The sequence below is a fragment of the Rattus norvegicus genome, chromosome 5, assembly GCF_036323735.1.
Source record: "Rattus norvegicus strain BN/NHsdMcwi chromosome 5, GRCr8, whole genome shotgun sequence".
Classification (NCBI taxonomy): domain Eukaryota; kingdom Metazoa; phylum Chordata; class Mammalia; order Rodentia; family Muridae; genus Rattus; species Rattus norvegicus.
In genome coordinates, this window is record NC_086023.1 from 156131258 (window position 1) to 156148494 (window position 17237).

A 17237-nucleotide genomic window follows, 5' to 3' on the forward strand; every position below is an offset into this window, starting at 1 on the left:
GTGTATCTGTATGGAGTATGGGTATGTGTGTATATGTTTGTGTGTATATCTGTATAGTGTGTGTGTTTGTGTGTGTCTATATGGAATATGGTTGGCCAGCGCCAACCACAGATATTGTTTCGAAGACACTTTCTACTGTTACCTGAAACTTATCAATTTGACTAGGCTAGCTGGCCAGCAAGCCCCAGGGACTGCTTGTCTGAATCCCTAAACACTGTGACTACAAATACACATCGTGGTGCTTGAACATTGTCTTACATGGTGTCTTAGTTAGGGTTCCACTGCTGTGAAGAGATACCATGACCAAGGCAACTCTTTTAAAGGCAAACATTTAATTGGGGCTGGCTTACAGTTCCAGAGATTCAGTCCATTATCATTATGGCAGACTTGGTGCAGGCACACTTGGTGCTGGAGGAGTCGAGAGCTCTTCCTCCAATGAGGCCACACCTCCTAACAGTGCCACTTCCCATGGGCCAACAATATTCAAACCACTCCCTGGCCCCCATAGGCTTGTTCAAACACATGACTCTATGGGGGCCATACCTAGCCATAGCATAACGCAAAACACATTTAATCCCACTTCAAAAGTCTCCATAGTCTATAACATTCTCAACAGTGTTAAAAGTCTTAAGTTCAAAGTCTCTTCTGAGATTCATGCAATCTCTTAACTCTAATCTACAAAATCAAAAAGAAGATCACATAATCCCACATCACAGGACATACATTACCCTTCCTAAAACATCATAGTGAGGAAATCCTGGACCAAAGTAAGACCAAACACCAGATGGGCGGACTCCAAACACTACATCTCCATGTCTGATGTTCAACTCCTTTTAGCTTTGTTGTTTGCAACACAATTCTTTCTCCTGGGCTGTTTCCTCTCCCTGATAGCATCTTTCCTCGACAGATATTCCATGGCTCTGGGATCTCTAATATCTTGGGGTCGCCAAGGCAACTTCAATGTTACAGCTTCTTGTTTCAATGTCTGGGATCTACTCATGATCTTCTGGGCTCCTCCAAAGGGCTTGCATCACTTCTCCAGCTCTGCCCTCTGTAGCACTCTAGGCTCTGATTGACTGCACTCCACTGCTGCTGCCGTTCTTGTTGACCATCTCATGGTACTGGCATTTCCAATACACTGGGGTCTTCTGCTGCAACTAGGCTTCACCCACAGTCTCTCACAAACTCTCTTCATGGTGCCAAGCTTCAACATTTTTGCATGGTCCCTTCAGTCCTGGGCTGTTAACTGCAACTGAGGCTGTACCTTTTCTGGTCTCTTATAGGACCAAGCCTCAGCTGCTCCCCATGACCCCTTCATGCCTTCAAAGCCAGTACCACCTGGGTGACTCTTACACACTATAAAGTCCGACTGCAGCACGAGGTACTACCTTGGGTATCTCTGGAACACAGCTTCTTCGTCCTTGCAGAAAACACTTCCCAGAAGATTTCACCTCGGTGATGCTAGTCTCTTCTTAATCCCCGCTAATTTCTTAGCTCCAGCTAACCAGCATCAATCGTCCCTGTAATCCCTTCTACCCTTGACTCTAAAGTCAGAGCCATATGGCTGAAGTTGCTGAGTTCTGATTGCTGGTTTTGGAATATCCCCCCCCGAACCCCTGTTCTATTACATCCTTCACTGCTTAGGCATGGCTGCCCCAGAACTTGCTCTGTAAACTGACCTCGAGCTCAGAGATCTACATGCCTATGTGTCCTGGGGAGCTGGGATTAAAGGCATGTACACCATGCCTGGACTTAAGCCTTTCTTATACCTGTTCACAAGATCTTTATACGTTCAGGGTTATAGTTTGCTTCAGATACAGTCAAGTTGACAGCGGAGACTACCTATCACGATCCATCCTTTGTCAATTTGACACATAATCATTATCTTCTTATGTCTAAATGAAAGCAGTAACCAGGTCATAATGATGCCTAACATGATATAACTCTCCCTTGTTCAACTGCAAATGTACAAACAATGAGCTTGGCTGGGTGGGATCTTGCCCTGAAGTCACCATTCCCTTAATCCCATTTAATATCCTTGAGCACAAGCTTTAGCTTCATTCTACTTCCTGGTGCCCCTTTACTCTTTGAACCATATGTTTTGTATTCTTCCCTTCTAAGCTTGCTATACTTGATCAAAATGCTTCCCATAGGAGTGGACCACAGGACAAAGTCTACACTAGGTGTTTTTGAGACTTCCTTTGCTAATGCGATAATCTAAATCTCTTTACCTAATACTCAAACGGACTTGTCAGACAAGGACAAAAAAGGAGTCAAATTCTTCATCAAAATATCACAAGAGGGGTTGGGAGTGGTAGAGCGCTTGCCTAGCAAGCGCAAGGCCCCGAGTTCGGTCCCCAGCTCCAGAAAAAAGAAAAAAAAAAAAAGTAAAATATCACAAGAAAGATCCCTAGGTAACCAAAAAAGAAAAAAAAAGTAAGGGTTGGGGATTTAGCTCAGTGGTAGAGCGCTTGCCTAGGAAGCGCAAGGTCCTGGGTTCGGTCCCTAGCTCCGAAAAAAAAAAAAAAAGAACCAAAAAAGATCCCTAGGCAACCTACTAAAATTCTTCTCCTCTACACCCCTTGAGCCAGACCCCCAGAGTTTAAATGACACACAGCACCAACTTCTTCCATATTCCTCCTAGGATGGCCCACTAAGCCCCACTTAAAGCATCCCATTTCTTTCCAAATCCAAAGTCTTCAAATCTACATTTCTCCAGACAAAAACATGGTCAGGCCTATCACGGCAGTCCCTTGGTACCAGCTTCTTAGTTAGGGTTTCATTGCTGTGAAGAGACACCATGACCAAGGCAACTCTTATAAAAAGACAAATATTTAGTTAGGGCTGGCTTACAGTTTCAGAGGTTCAGTCCGTTATCCTCAGGGCAGCATGCAGGCAGATATGGTGCTGGAGGAGTCAAGAGTTCTACATCTTGATCTGAAGGCAGCCAGGAGAGGACTATCTCCTTCAGGCATCCAGGAGAAGGCTCTCTCCCGCACTAGGCAGAGCTTGAGCACTAGGAGCCCTCAAAGCTCACCTACACAGTGACATGCTTCCTTGAATGAGGCCACACCTCCTACCAGTGCCACTTCCCATGGGCCAAGACTATTCAAACCACCACACATGGGTTCCAGTAACCAAAACCAGGTCTTCCTGATTACATGGCAAACGCTCTACTGTCTATGCCATCTCTCCAGCCCCAGGAAGTCTCTCTGGACACTCTTGTCCTTCTGATGTTATCTCTCCATGGTTTCCATATCCCATGTATTATTGTATATCACATCCCACATTCCAAGGCACTACAGCCATCTATCTATCATGTACAAGTTGATGACTTCTTTGTTTTTTTGTTTTTTTGTTTTTTTTTTTCCGGAGCTGGGGACTGAACCCAGGGCCTTGCGCTTGCTAGGCAAGCGCTCTACCACTGAGCTAAATCCCCAACCCTGATGACTTCTTTGAAAGCATTACTGTGACATCTTTGCTTCTGTCCCAGTGTCCTCTATCAGACTCGGTTCAGAGAAAGATCTCTCAGAGGGTTGCCTTAAAGGTCCTCTAGGCCAACTGACATCATTACGGTTCACTTTACAAGTTCAATCCTAGTAGGTCACAGTTCACCAGAGGTCAACTTCGATGGGAATCAGTTCCCTTTTCATATTCCATTGTTTCTGTCCTGGGCTTTTTCTCAGTCTATACTGAGTACGGGAGAAGCAACAGGAACAGAATGGGGGCAGACAGAAGACTCCTGGAGACTGCATCTCCAGCTGCTACAGGCAGGATGGCGGGTACCTACATCAGGGTTTCTGAGGCTCGGGGATGTCCACACTCCCTTGCTAGGGGGAGTTTGGCATTTTAAAAAGAGATTTAGAACGGGCTATGGATATAGCATATTGGTAGAGCACTTGCCCAGAAGTCACCTTTGTTTGACTCCTACCACTGCCTCAAAAGGAAAAATAGCAAGCACAAAGACAGGAATGTGCCTTGCCGTGGCTAGGCTTGTTTAGAGCAACACTGGAGCCCTGTTTAAGGTTAGAGCCGAGAGAGCCACAAACAGAGTCATAGGCCCAATGGCTCTGCTATTCTGGAGATGTGTTCCTTGAGTATTTGAGTTAACGCTCTGAGTCTTAGCTTTCCTCACACCTTTAGAGTAGGGAAGTTCCCATGGATCTTCGCTGAAATTTAGATCTCCAACCGGGATCTCCGTTGTCAATGAAATCTATTCCATTGCTAGCAACTTAACCCATTACTGGCTCAGACATAGCAATTTGGCTCTGTCCTGGCATCCTGGAAGTCTCTCACCCCCAAACTGGCCAGATCCATCCCCACATCATACTTCAAAGGGCTGGTGTCCCTTGGCTAAGTGGGCTTAGCTGGTCTTATACTAGACAGACCACAAAACTCAACACATGAGTCAGGACTCAAACCTACCCTCTTACCTCAGTTTTGGGGTCCCATTCCTCTTGTTACCCCTAGAAATCCCTTTCTCTTCTTTAGGGAGCTCAAGCTCAAACCACAGTCTGGGAGCCAAATCCTTCCGTCAAAGTGGGCCACAATTGGTGTTTTCCTAGAGTCTAAGTCAATTGTACCAAGCTTCTAGAACTCTAGGGTTTTCACATTCTGACTTCCATGCTCAAACTGTCCCTCATCCAGAGTCATACATCCATGTGCCATACCCCCGCCTTTATGTCTCCTATGTTTACAATTACTACATTTATGTCATCTTTTGGCTCATCAACACCTCCCCTCTCCCAACTATTACTCTAAGCTCTGTCTTCTGGTGTTGCTGGCTTGCCCCAGACCCCTGAAGGAAATCTTAGCCACTCTCAAGGCCCTGCTTAAAGACTTCCATTTCCACAGAGCCCTCTGAGTCCTTTCTGCAGAGAGAACCAGCTGTTCTCATATCACATGTTTCCTTTGAATGTGCTGTGTCTTGTCAGCGGATGGACAAGGCATGTCTGTTGCATGCTGAAGTCTGTTCCAGACCCATCAGACAGACGGAGGACAAGACAGACATGTCCCTTGTCCCCATACTTTGTGTTCTTTCTCTCAGCCACCCATTCAGGACACATTCCCCCAGAAAACTGGAGGCAGGGGCTCTGTTGACAGGCAGGGCTCCTCTGGAAAGGATCCCAATAGCTCAAGAAATAATTGCAAGTGCTGACCAGCAGAATTACACAGAACAATCAGCGGAGTGAAGAGACAACGGACAGGAAGGGAAAACATCTTTGCCAATTACACAGCAGACAAGAGAATTAATATGTAGGATATATAAAGAACTGTAGAAATAAACACTAAAGACTAAATGAGCCAACCAGTACACAGACTAATGAACTGAACAGACGTCTCTCCTGAGAAGAAACATGAATGGCCAATAGGCAGTTGAAAACATATTTGATATCCTTATCAGAGAAATGCAAATTAAAACTGCTTTGAGACAGTCTCACCCTAGTCTGAATGTCTGCTCTCAAGGGAACAAATGACAGCAGACTCTGGAGGCGGGGTGGGGGGGGAGTGCTGTGGGGGAGAGAAGAACCCTTCACTGTTCTTGGGAATAGAAACCTGCGTAGCCACCATGGAAATCAATACAGAGCATCCTCAAAGACAGTAAAACCAGACTGTGCCACAGAACCCAGACATACCATTCCTGGAGATTTCCCTGAAGGACCTCAGGGTAACACATCATAGGGACACTTGCATACCCATTTGACATTTTGCACACTTTTGTTGACACATTTGCACACCCATGTTGAGACCCTTGCACGCCCATGTTGACACATTTGCACGCCCATGTTGAGACACTTGCACGCCTATGTTGACACATTTGCACACCTATGTTGGCATGTTTGCACACCTATGTTGAGACATTTGCACACCTGTGTCGACACATTCGCACACCCATGTTGAGACACTTGCACACCCATGTTGAGACATTTGCACACCCATGTTGACACATTTGCACACCCATGTTGACACATTTGCACACCTATGTTGACACATTTGCACACCTATGTTGACACATTTATGCACCCATATTGAGACACTTGCACACCTGTGTCGACACATTCGCACACCCGTGTTGACACATTTGCACACCCGTGTTGAGACACTTGCAGAACCATGCTGCTCATTGCTCTCTTTATACTAGCTGGGAAATGGAGCCAGCCTGGACGTCCATCAGCAGATGGATGGATAAAGAAAAAGTGGTACAGGGTCTTGCTGTGCAGCCATAAAGTGCAGGCAGGACATTTGCAGGAACGTCGGTGGAGTAGGAAGTCATGCTGCTAAGTGAAATAAGCCAGACTCAAAGATGGACGGACCAACGCCATATCTTCTCGCATAGGCACAACCTAGACTTAAAGTTATAGGGTGTGTGTGTGCTTCTGTATGAGTGTGTGGAGGTCACGAAACCAGAAGGAGAATTATGAGAGGTGGGAAGAGATCATAACGGAGGTGAGAAATAGAAGGTAGTGAGAGCAGCGAGAAGCTAGATTTGGGAGAGGGCACAGGAGCCAATGGAGGGGTGGAAAATGAGGGTGAATCCACCAACCCAGCTGCATGATGATGCCCAGATGCAGCCCATAGCCTTCTCTGTGAACCTAGCAAGTCGATTACATAATATAAGATCCCTGTCTTCCCTGTCAGTGTGGGACCCATAGTTGATGCTGAACAGGGGAGGAGTTAGATGCGGTGTCTCGTATTGACAATCACAATTCATTGGAGATGGAAGAGGAAAGATTGTAGTTTGAGGCTAGCCTGAACTCTATGTATTAAGACCCCTGGATGCCATGAGTGGGGACAGACTATACTGTCAAGAGGTGACACCAAGCGAGGCCTTGACTGTAGGCTCACGTAAGCAGTGGAATAGTAGAGGAAATGTTCTTTCTCAGCCTAAAGCTCATAGGACCCCATCCCGGAGGCATCTGTGATCTTCCTTGGAGAGAGTCAAGACAGAAAATGCCCCGCCTCTGTCCTTGCTGTCCTCCCCTTGTCTAGGAGCACGGAGTCCAGCCCCTGCTCATGTCCAGGACAGTTAGCAAAGGAGTCACAGGCCCAGGTTATCCACATTTTCTGAACTTACCAGGTCATAGGGGGTAACTGACCTGCCGGAGAAGGGAGAAATGGGGGCACCGGGAAACTCCAGAAGAGGCCCACTGCAGTCTCCATCAACAGTCTTAGGTCTTTAGAGGTATGGCTTAAGTGCATGCAAATGTTGCTGGCTGGCAGGTGGCCTGTTCCCTGGGGCCCCCTCTGGAGCCTGCAGTGCTAAAGTCTGCCTTTAAGTGATGGCTTCTCAAACAAAGACACGTGTTGCTAGGAAAATCAGATTCTGTCTCTAACAATTCAGTTTGAGTCACCCTTCTGCAGTGCCTTTAAAGGTGAACTTACCCACTGAGCTATTAGCATCACCGAAACCCCATGGAAAGGGACTAAAAGTCACTAAAATGGATTCTAACAGGCCTTCTATCCTTGTCCCTGTCTCCAGACCAGGCATACCTACCTTCAGAGGATCGACAGGATGATGGACAGAGGAAGGGCTACTCTAAAACGGCTCTTCAGAGGTGTGCTAAAGAAAGTAGAGTGACCATTGACTGGTCTTCTCTCCAAATACCTCTGCATGATGTTAAAAAAAAAAAAACCAGACAAGGAAGCTGGTTCCTGCTTCTAGAATCTTCCTTTGTCTTCCTTGCCTATCTCTCCCCAGCTGGGAGTGTCTCTGAAATTCAGTTTCTCTACTCAGTCCCTCGGAGAAATGGCAGGGCTATGGGGAGGATGCAGGAGAGGGGCCGTGTACAGGATGCTGACTTAGCTTTGGTCCTCAGCAATGGTTCACAGGGCTATGGGGAGGATGCTGTCTAACTCATCCATCCACTTAGACTCTACCCGGGCCTCTGAACTTCTGCCATTTCCTATGGAGACCCTGATCACCCTCATCCCCTCCCTCCCCACCAATGTACATCCAGGCACTCCAGGGCTCATGCCTGCGTGTGTGGGCATCAGAATACGTTCATCGTCTTAACTTCCCTCTGAGATCCTAGATCAGTTAGTGACAAGCTGCGAGGCCTCTCTCTACCACAGGCTGCCCCGTCAGATGGCACAGGGAGGCCGTGTGGTTGGCAGAGAACACTGGACAAGCAGTAAAAGCCACCAGGCCTGAGGACCACCAGGTCTGCTTCCCACTCAGTATAGATCCCAGGCTGGTACTCCTACTGTCACACAAACTGCAGTGACTAGACAGGCACACCATAGAATGTGGGGCCTGGAGGTGGATGGGTTACTGGCTTAGTGTCTGCCTTTGCCTAATATCTCTAGAAGTCTAAGTTCCTAGAGATAGGAACCAGGGATGTCCTTGTCTTTGTTCTGTTTCCAGCATACAGAATAGAGTCTGAAACAGTTTTTTAAAACAAAACAAAACAAAACAAAACTGCTATACACAGGAATGATCCCAGGTATTACCCTGAAGGACTTCTGTAAGTAGATAATGCTCAGGGGAGCCAGGAAAAAGGCCTGGCCGTCACTCTACCACCCCCATTCTGCAGGCAGGAAAACTGAGGCATGGAGTGGTTCCCTACCCTGCCCAAGGTGACACATCCATGGGTGGCAGGGCCCTGGCTTGAGTGATCACTTTCTCAACCACATCACCCTACAATGCTTGTTTAAAGAAGGAGCCGGTAAGTGGCTTGGGTCAGATGGCTCCCACCAAGCTGTGCCCAGGCCAGACAACAGTCAATAGGAAAGCAAATCCCATACCCTCTTCCTTAGTGGGCAGCCCAGGGTCTCAGGGGCTTTTGGAGGCACAGCACAGGTCAGGCGGGAAGCCATGCTCTGTATTGCATCCCTACCGCTCTGCCCTTTTAAGGAGACCGCTTGTTCACTGCTTAGTCTGATCCTCAGATTGGGGGTGGGCTTCTGAAGGACCCTCCATGATCTCATTTAATTTCCATAAGGGCAGGTTATGCCTTTACAGTGGAGGAAAACAATATCCAGAGAGGTTAAGTAAGCCTCAAGGTCACACAGTCACTTGGTGATAGAAGCAGGGTTGAGGCCAAGCTCAGGAACCTACTGTTTGGCTCATGGCCCTCTGTGCCTTGCTGCCTTCAATCAGTTCATGTCTTGTGGCACGGTCAGTGAGCCTGTAGCCAGCTTGCTGTTATCAGGCCTCACCTGATTCTGGGGGTGCCCTCAGGATCACCCTGGTTCCCATCCTTGTGCTGGACTTCATGATAGTTTTATTACTCACCTACTCCAGTCAGCACTGGCCCGTGACCTTTATGGGAGAGCAGCTGAATGAAGGGGTGGGAAATGCCTCAACAGAGCTCTTCCCAGGCACCAAGCTGCAGAAGAACCAACCTGGCATGTGGTTTGTTGTGCCCCTTGGCTTGTGTGAACCCTCAGAAAGTTAAGAAGCATGACTGGGAATCACTGCCCTTGGGATGTACCCTAGGTGCTAAGCAGACATATGGAAATAAGATCTAGGGACTCAGAGTCCTCCCAGAACTCCAAACTGATTTTTAAAGGTTTATTTATTTATTTATTATAAGCACACTGTAGCTGTTTTCAGATACACCTGAGTTACCATGTAATTGCTGGGATTTGAACTCAGGACCTCTGGAAGAGCAGTCAGTGCTCTTAACCGCTGAGTCATCTCTCCAGCCCAATTCCAAACTATTATGAAGTCAAGTACTGCATTAATCATCTCTCAGTTCCTTGGGACCATAATTGTGGACATCGTTTTGTTTTGATTTACATACTATTCAAATAAACCCAAGAGCGGTTCAGAAATCCTCCTGGGTCAGAGAGTGAGTAGTTGGTGATGGTGTCGGGGAGAGAACCCTGGTTGTGTTTCCTACAATGCCACACCTGGAGCTATGGGATCCTTCACCCACAGGAAAAGAGGCAGCCTTCTCTTTGAGAGGCCCAGTTACCAACTGGAGGTGTTAGCTATGGAGACTAAGCCAAGCAGAGATGTAGGTGAGAGAGGAGCCACCCAGTCAGCCTGGGAGCCAAAAGCCTTAGATCCCGAACAGAATTCAGCTTGACGATAGGCTCTGTAGTGTGCCCCCCAGTGATGTGCCACACGACTTCCCTCGGCTAAGCATCTGCTTTCTGACCTGTGGAAATAGCACACCACTCCAGCCTGCTGCCCAGAGCCGTCAAGAGGAAGTACAACATGACAACCTAGAATGTATTACACACAGTGAGTGGCTTTTTTTTTTTTTTTTGAGGTAGGTTTTTTCTGTATAGCCCAGAGTAGCTGGCCTTGAACTCATGATCAGCTCTCCTGCCTCATTGTCCTGATTGCTCGGATGAGAGATGTGCACCTCCACACCCAGCTCTGTCTGACTTTTGAAGGCACATGGGTGGCTTCTCCCTGTGTAAGGGGGTGATAGGAGAAAGATGTGGCCCAGGTAGCCGAGCTCAGACCTCTAAAAAGGCTTTCGAAATGGGCTACCTCAGAAGTCTTTGGCAGCTTAAAAGAGTAAAAGTGATGTAATTAAAAGTTGTCCAGGGAGCTTTTAGCCTGTGACCAATTAACATTTTCAAACTCAGTAGTGAGTCATAAAAGCATGGCGCTCATTCATAACGCATGCAATTTGTAACCCAAGCCCTTCTGCATCCATCCACAAACGTTAGCACACCAAGAGCCAGGAGAGAGGGAAAACAAGAAACAAACTCAAACTCCAGCAGCCCCGCAATTTTCATCCTAAAGACCAGGAGACTGCAGCTCAGGACGGGGGAGTGCAGGAAGGCTGAGGCTTCTGCAGAGACCAACCCATCACTCTGCTAAGGCTGCACTAGTTAGGAGTCTGACTCTGTTGGCCTTAGGGATTTTCATCTGCCGATTAGAGCTGAGAGCCAGTGACTAGGGCTGTGGTTGGGTGCTAAGACCCTGGAAACAACTACCGTAGATCAAACTCTGCACTCTACCTTGTACTCTGTTAGTGTTCTGACAGAGGCTCCCTTGCTGCCCTTTTGGTTAAGCCTACAATGATCTCCATGTTGTTGAGCAGACCTGGGCTCTCCTCTTCATAGAGACAGGGCAGGCTGCCTGCCCCTGCCCTCCTTGAAAACCTGAGGTATGTCTTGCTTCAGGCAACGAGCTATGGCAGTAGCTTTCACGACCTCCTTTGAGGGGGCTGTGTGTGTCACATATCACATATCCTGTCCATCAGATATTTACACTGTGATTCATAACAGTAGCAAAATTACAATTATGAAATTGTAATGAAATGATTTTATGCTTGGGGAGTCATCACACAATGAGGAGCCGTATTAAAGGGTCGCAGCATCAGGAAGGTTGAGAACCACTGAGCTATGCAGTAGTGGAGTCCCTCGCCTCTGGGAAGAGGTTATGGAAGCAGTGTGTGCTTGGTGGCATCCTGTTTCCTGCCGTAGCAATCTTGGAAATGCATGTGGAGGCGGGATTACCTTCCATGATGACATGTGGCCTGCTGTGAGCATGTGTCTCATGTTACTGCAGCACAATCAAACTTGGCCAGCGAAGCCGTGAATGTTCCGGTCTATAAGCTAAGGTGATGCATGGTCAGGGATAGAAGCCACGCTACGAGGTGACAAACACGTGAAGGAAAAGATGATGACGAATGTGTCCACTATGATACGCACTCCATGAAGAAAGGGCTTTTAATTTTCTCAACAGTACTCAGGAAGGTGGCTAGCACCTTGTAGGTGCTCATTAAATGTTGAATAAATGAACTAAGGTGTGAACTGTGGTGGTGGACAGTGTGGACGCAAGCCAGCCAGCAGTGCCACGGTTTCCTGCTCATCCAGTCACTCACAAGCCTTAAAACGCAGACTACAGAAGGCTCCACGTTTTCCCCAGTAGCTGGAGGGAAATCCTCTTAAAATAATGACAAGGTTTCACGGGAAATGATGAAGAACAATTTTTAAACTGGGAATTTATTTTGGAGAAAAATAAAATTAAAAACTTGAAAACAGTTCTACATTGGATCAGAATAAGATTGTAATCGTATGTGAAAACTTTGAGTGGACCAAGAACAAATCAAGGATTGAGTTGAATAGGCGTGGGCTTTCTAGAGAATTCTCTGTTTATTACATTTGAATTTTCAGACTTCATTGTTATTAATTCTCTCTCTCTCTTTTTTTGGCCGGTCACTGGCTTGGTGTCTCGGCTCTCCTTTGTCTATGACAGTGTGTGGGACCAAAGGCCCCAACATCCCCTCTAAAACTCCTCATTGAGTCCCGTGGCTTCAATGAGACTTTCATCCAATGGTGTAATTCTTTGGCATTCTATGGCCATTGCTTCTTCTACCCAACAGTCTCAGACACACCGATGCACATAGGGGCTGACTGTGCACAGGAGTTGCCATGCGGCTTGAGCAAGGGCAGGCAGATATGCAGAGCATTTGTATAAGTACTCAGCTCGTCTGTACTTAGGGTATGTGGGTGTATGTGAGTGTTTGTTTCATGTCAACTTGGCACAAGCTAGAGTCATTTGGGAAGAGGAACTCTCAATTGGGAAAATGCCTCCATAAGATTGCCCTATAGAAAAATATAATGGACATTTTCTTATATGTGGGAGGGCCAAGGCTGCTCTGGATGATTTCACTCCTGGGCTGGGTGCTATGAGGAAGCAGGCTGAGCAAACCAGTAAGCAGCCGTCCTCCATGGCTTCTGCACCAGTTCCTGCCTCCAGGTTCCTGCCCTGTGTGAGTTCCTGTACTGACTTCCCTCAGTGACCTGAATGTGACCTGAGAGTTAGAAGCAGAAATTAACCATCCCCCACCCCACCATGTTGTTTTTGCTAAGGTTGTTTTATCCCTGGAAAGAAACACTAAGACTCATGCATGAGCGTGCACACACATACCAGAGGCCAACCTTAGGTGTCTTCCTTAGGAATATCATCTACCTCTTTATCAGACAGGCTCTTTCACTGGCCTGGAGATCACCAATTAGGCAAGACTGGCTAGCCAGAAAGCCACTGTCTCAGCATCTCCAAAGATGGCAGTACGAGCTCCTTCCATGACATCTGGCATTTTTATGTGGGTTCTAGGGATCATCCAGGTCCTCATGTTTGTGATCCTTCCTCCCAGACCCCGGTGAGAATGACTTTTAAGCCTAGATTCTGGCAATTGTGCAGTCTCAGTTAGCAGCTTGGACAGACACTATGCCCTAGGCCTATGTTCATTCCACAACTTACATCCATGCTCCTCTAAAGTGTCTTATCCTTCTGGGCTCTTTTAAGCCTCCATGTCACCTCTTTAGATTCCTCCTCAGCTTTTCTGAGCTATATCTAAGAGTTGTCATTCACAGAGTGGTTCGAACATCTCTAGAGGTGGCATGAAGACCATTTTTATTGTCAGTTCTCTCAGATACCCAGCTGATATAGCATCTGCTAAGGAGATGCTGGACCACATGCCCCATCTCCAGTCTCATGCTAGTAAAATGACTTCTCCATCTGCTCTGTGCCCATGACTCTCTAGCTCTTTGAGACCCCCCCCCAGGATGTCTTTTTAACCTCTGCAAAATGGGGATGAATTAGACACTAGAGTAAGGTCTAGGGAGCACACTAGCCCCTGGCCTCCTCTCCAATTGCTCCCTCTCTTGCTTTTGGAAATTATTTTTCAGGACTAGAAGAAACACTAAGACTAGAAGAAACAAAGGACTGGAGTTGAACCTCCCTCGAGCTCTTACTTCAAGCTGTCCCCCTTGTCAACTCTTTGCTCCCTCCCAAAGAGGTTTGCTGTCTCCCAGCTGCAGATGGGTAAGCAGATGATCCATGAATGTACACAGTGGCTTCTGTGCCCCAGACTGTCTCAGGCCGTTTGTCACTTGCTTCTTGACCAGCTCATGGAGCTCAGATTCAAGAGCCCTTCTCATGGGTGTTGGTTGACATAAGCTTAAGAAGGAGATTTCCACTCTTTACTGCTTGAGCCCTCATTTCTTAGAGAACAGAAATCCAACACTCAGCTCAGTACCTGGCATCAGGTGGCACCCAGGGACTCAGAGGATCTCATTCCTTTCCCTTTTTCCACTTCATCCTGTCTGATCATGCAAATTGACTCAACACTCTTAAACCAATCCTTTTTGCCACTTCTCCACTGATGTCACAGTTCAGCTATATAAAAGACACTTACTGCTTCTCTTTCCTCATGTGGCCATGTGCCTCTGTTGCTTCCTCCAAAGCCCTGCACTAACACCATTTCCTTTAGAAAGTCTTCTTAGTCCCACATCAGGCTCCCTTGACCTTAATTCCCTTTCCATAAAGAACCTAGGCATACAGAGAGTTGCAACTGTCAGCTCTATGGTTCGGTAAAAGCTCCAGAGGCTAAAAAGAGAAGCTGGTTTTCCAGGAAGGAGTAAACAAGGCCAATAGACTTGTGTGCCCCCTCCATGAATTGGAGCCATATGTGGTCCAATGGCTCTGCTGGTCCATTTCTAGCCACCCAGAATGTCTAACTGACATTATTTGGCTTTGTCAAAGCCACATCCCAAATTTGGCCAAATAAAGGAGCTTATGAGACCAGGAGAGTCTATAGGGCTTGGCCATTGGATTCTGGAGCTAAGACCTTGCAAGAGATCAGCAGAGAGGCCCTGTGAGAAACAATAGCACCCAGCAAAAAACTCAGGTGAGTAGAAGCCCAAAGCCATGATGTTTATCCAGGGACCCCAGGTGCCCCTTCTCTGACTCTTTCCCACAGAGTATCTATACCTCCTTAAGGCTACCATCAATGCCAGGAGAGAGCAGCCGGTCAGAGAAGGTGCTCACTGGGAGGGCAACAGCTCTGAGAGGCACAGAGGGTCAAAGCCTAAAGCTGGCCTGGTTACTTGGATGGGGCATCTAGTGGGCATCCCAATCCTTCTGACCAGGGCATATTGTTGCAATCCAGGATCATTTCCCTGTAGGTTGGACAACTGACTTGCAGCCCAATGGCCAATGACTGGCCAACATTCTGAGAGCATCATCTGGCCCAGGTTTTAGGACAGTGCTTCCGATAAGAGGCCACAGACCCTCGATCTTCCCTACTCCTAAAGCTATGATGGAAGGATGCTCACAGCCCAAGCCACTATCATGCCAGGCACCTTGGCCTGTCTCAGGTTCCCTTCCTGCTTTGAGCCACGGACTATCACCTGGGCCCGGTTAGAAATGGTCCAAGCACTGCCCCTTGGAGATGAATGAACCGCCCAAAGCTGAAGGACTTTGCATTCACATGTCAGGCCTTCAAGTCCTGCTCAGTTGCCCCGTGGTCAGGCTCAGCCCACAGTCTTAACAATCTTAGTTCACACACATGCATGTCCACACACTTAATTCCCTTCACATCACATACTGTATGCACACACCTGAAATGTGAACACGTTTACATACATGTATGATGCCCTTATCTACCCGTGTCATGTCACTTCTTCCAGGGAGAGTCCCTCCAGAAGTGTGCCTCTACTCTAGGACATAGCCCACATGCATCATGGCTCAGCTCCTTTCCCTCCCCAGTTAACCACAAATGCCCCTCAAATGCCCCTCTTCCAAGTGAGAGAGCTGCAGGTCGCCCTTTGTGCCCTTTGGCCTCTGCCCACTTCCTATGACTTGTTTGGTTTAGATGGATCGACACAGGAAAGAGGCTTATGTCCTAACAGAGAAAGTGAAAAATGGGTATTGCCTCTAAATCAAAGAGAGGAGGGAGGGAAGGAGAGAGAGAAAGCGAGGGAGGGAGGGAGAGAGGGAGGGAGGAAGAGAGAGAAAGAGAGAGAGAGAGAGAGAGAGAGAGAGAGATGCCTGTTGCTGCCTGTTGCTCTTCAGAGTGGAGGAGGAGCTACTAGAGGGTTCTAACCCCCCCCCCGCCCCCACCTCAGAAGCCTCCTGTGCCACCAGCTAGGAAAGAAACATCAGAAAAAACAAGGACTTCCTGGGACCTCCGGAGCTGCACCAAGAGATGTGAGGGGACTTCCAGCAGGGTCTTGACATGTTAGAAATCACTATTCCTAGTGCCAGGTCTCCTGACATGCACCACCTTCCACTTCCCAAAGATCCCCCCCCACCCCCACCCCCACCCCCACCCCCCACCCCACCCCCGTTCAGAACCTTCTTACCTCCAGGATCCCAGGACGTGAGAGCTCAAAGAAGAATGTTCACTCAGCCAGCCGCTTTGGAGACAGTCACACTCCAGGCACCCAGAGGGCAGCAGGCAGGAGCCTGGAGCTTGGCAGAGGGGGTGGGCAGCCCACAACCCACAGAGCACTGACTGCCCCGGGTCCCTAGAGGGCAGACTAGAAATGATGGGGACAGGGAGATGGTGGAAGGGGGTGGCAGAGATGGGAGGCTGAGACAGAGAGATAAGGGGAGACAGAGAGAAGAGACAGAGACTTAGGAAGGAGCCGCTGAAGGAATTATACACAGAAAACAGACACTAAGAAAGAAAAGAGAGGAGGGAGAAGGGAGGGAGAGGAGGGGGAGAGAGAGGGGAGAGAGAGAGAGAGAGAGAGAGAGAGAGAGAGAGAGAGAGAGAGAGAGAGAGCGCTCAATGGGAGCAACATGTGGTTATCACTTCTGCTGCTGGAACCTCCTGAGACACCCCCTCCCCCCCAGGGCAAGCACACAGCGCAAGTCTCTGTCACACAAACTCTCCCTGCACGTACACTCACACTCACCCTCAGCGCTTAGGATAAGGCCCCTTGTCCTTGTGCTGCAGGGTTGGGTTGCACCAACCCTTACCTTGTCCCAGGAGCAACATGTGCGAGGGCAAATCCTTCCTCTCCACGCAGCTGCCTCCCTGTACCCACGGCTACTGGAGAGGACTCCCAGGCTGGGCTCTGGTACCCAAGCCCAGTGCCTGGCAGCCCTGGCAGCTGGCTTGATCAATGCCAACATTGCGATGGCTGTTTAGGTGGCCTGCAGGAAGCAGAGCCATTTGTTTTGTCAGAGCGTAACCATGACAATCACCCCAGGCTCACACGGCTGTGCTGCCTTTTCCCCACCCCGCGCCCTCCCTTCCCCCCTTTCTCCTGAGCACAGGAGGAAGCAGGAGGCCACTTAGCAGGCTTGGCTAACTCCTGCAGGGGCTGATAGCAAATGTATGGCTTCCAGAGACATCAGGCTTTGGGCAGACCCTCCCAGGGGGAAATAAGTCACTTGCCTTCAGGCGATTCAGTGCTGGACAGAGCCCTCAAGGTCCTGACTGGATCTGACCTCCCCAGATCCCAATGTTGTTCCTTAACAAATCCATTCCATGAGATAACTAATACAAACTGTCACTCCATTTCCCCCCAAG

At 48.3% G+C, this 17237-nt stretch overlaps 1 protein-coding gene across 7 annotated transcripts in view; it reads right to left on the reverse strand.

The window, feature by feature from the left end:
* Positions 1–16898, reverse strand: part of Vwa5b1 (von Willebrand factor A domain containing 5B1) — a 67557-nt gene extending 50659 nt beyond the window's left edge. For 3 of the 7 annotated variants that reach the window (XM_006239199.5, XM_039110066.2, XM_039110067.2), the window contains exon 1: positions 4434–4586. The gene's annotated coding sequence lies outside the window, so the exon portion shown is untranslated. Of the gene's footprint in view, positions 1–4433; positions 4587–16059; positions 16377–16681 lie in introns of those variants that run through there. The other 4 variants (XM_063287792.1, XM_039110065.2, XM_063287790.1 and 1 more) reach the window with 3 other exon arrangements.
* Positions 16899–17237: the final 339 nt, after the last annotated feature.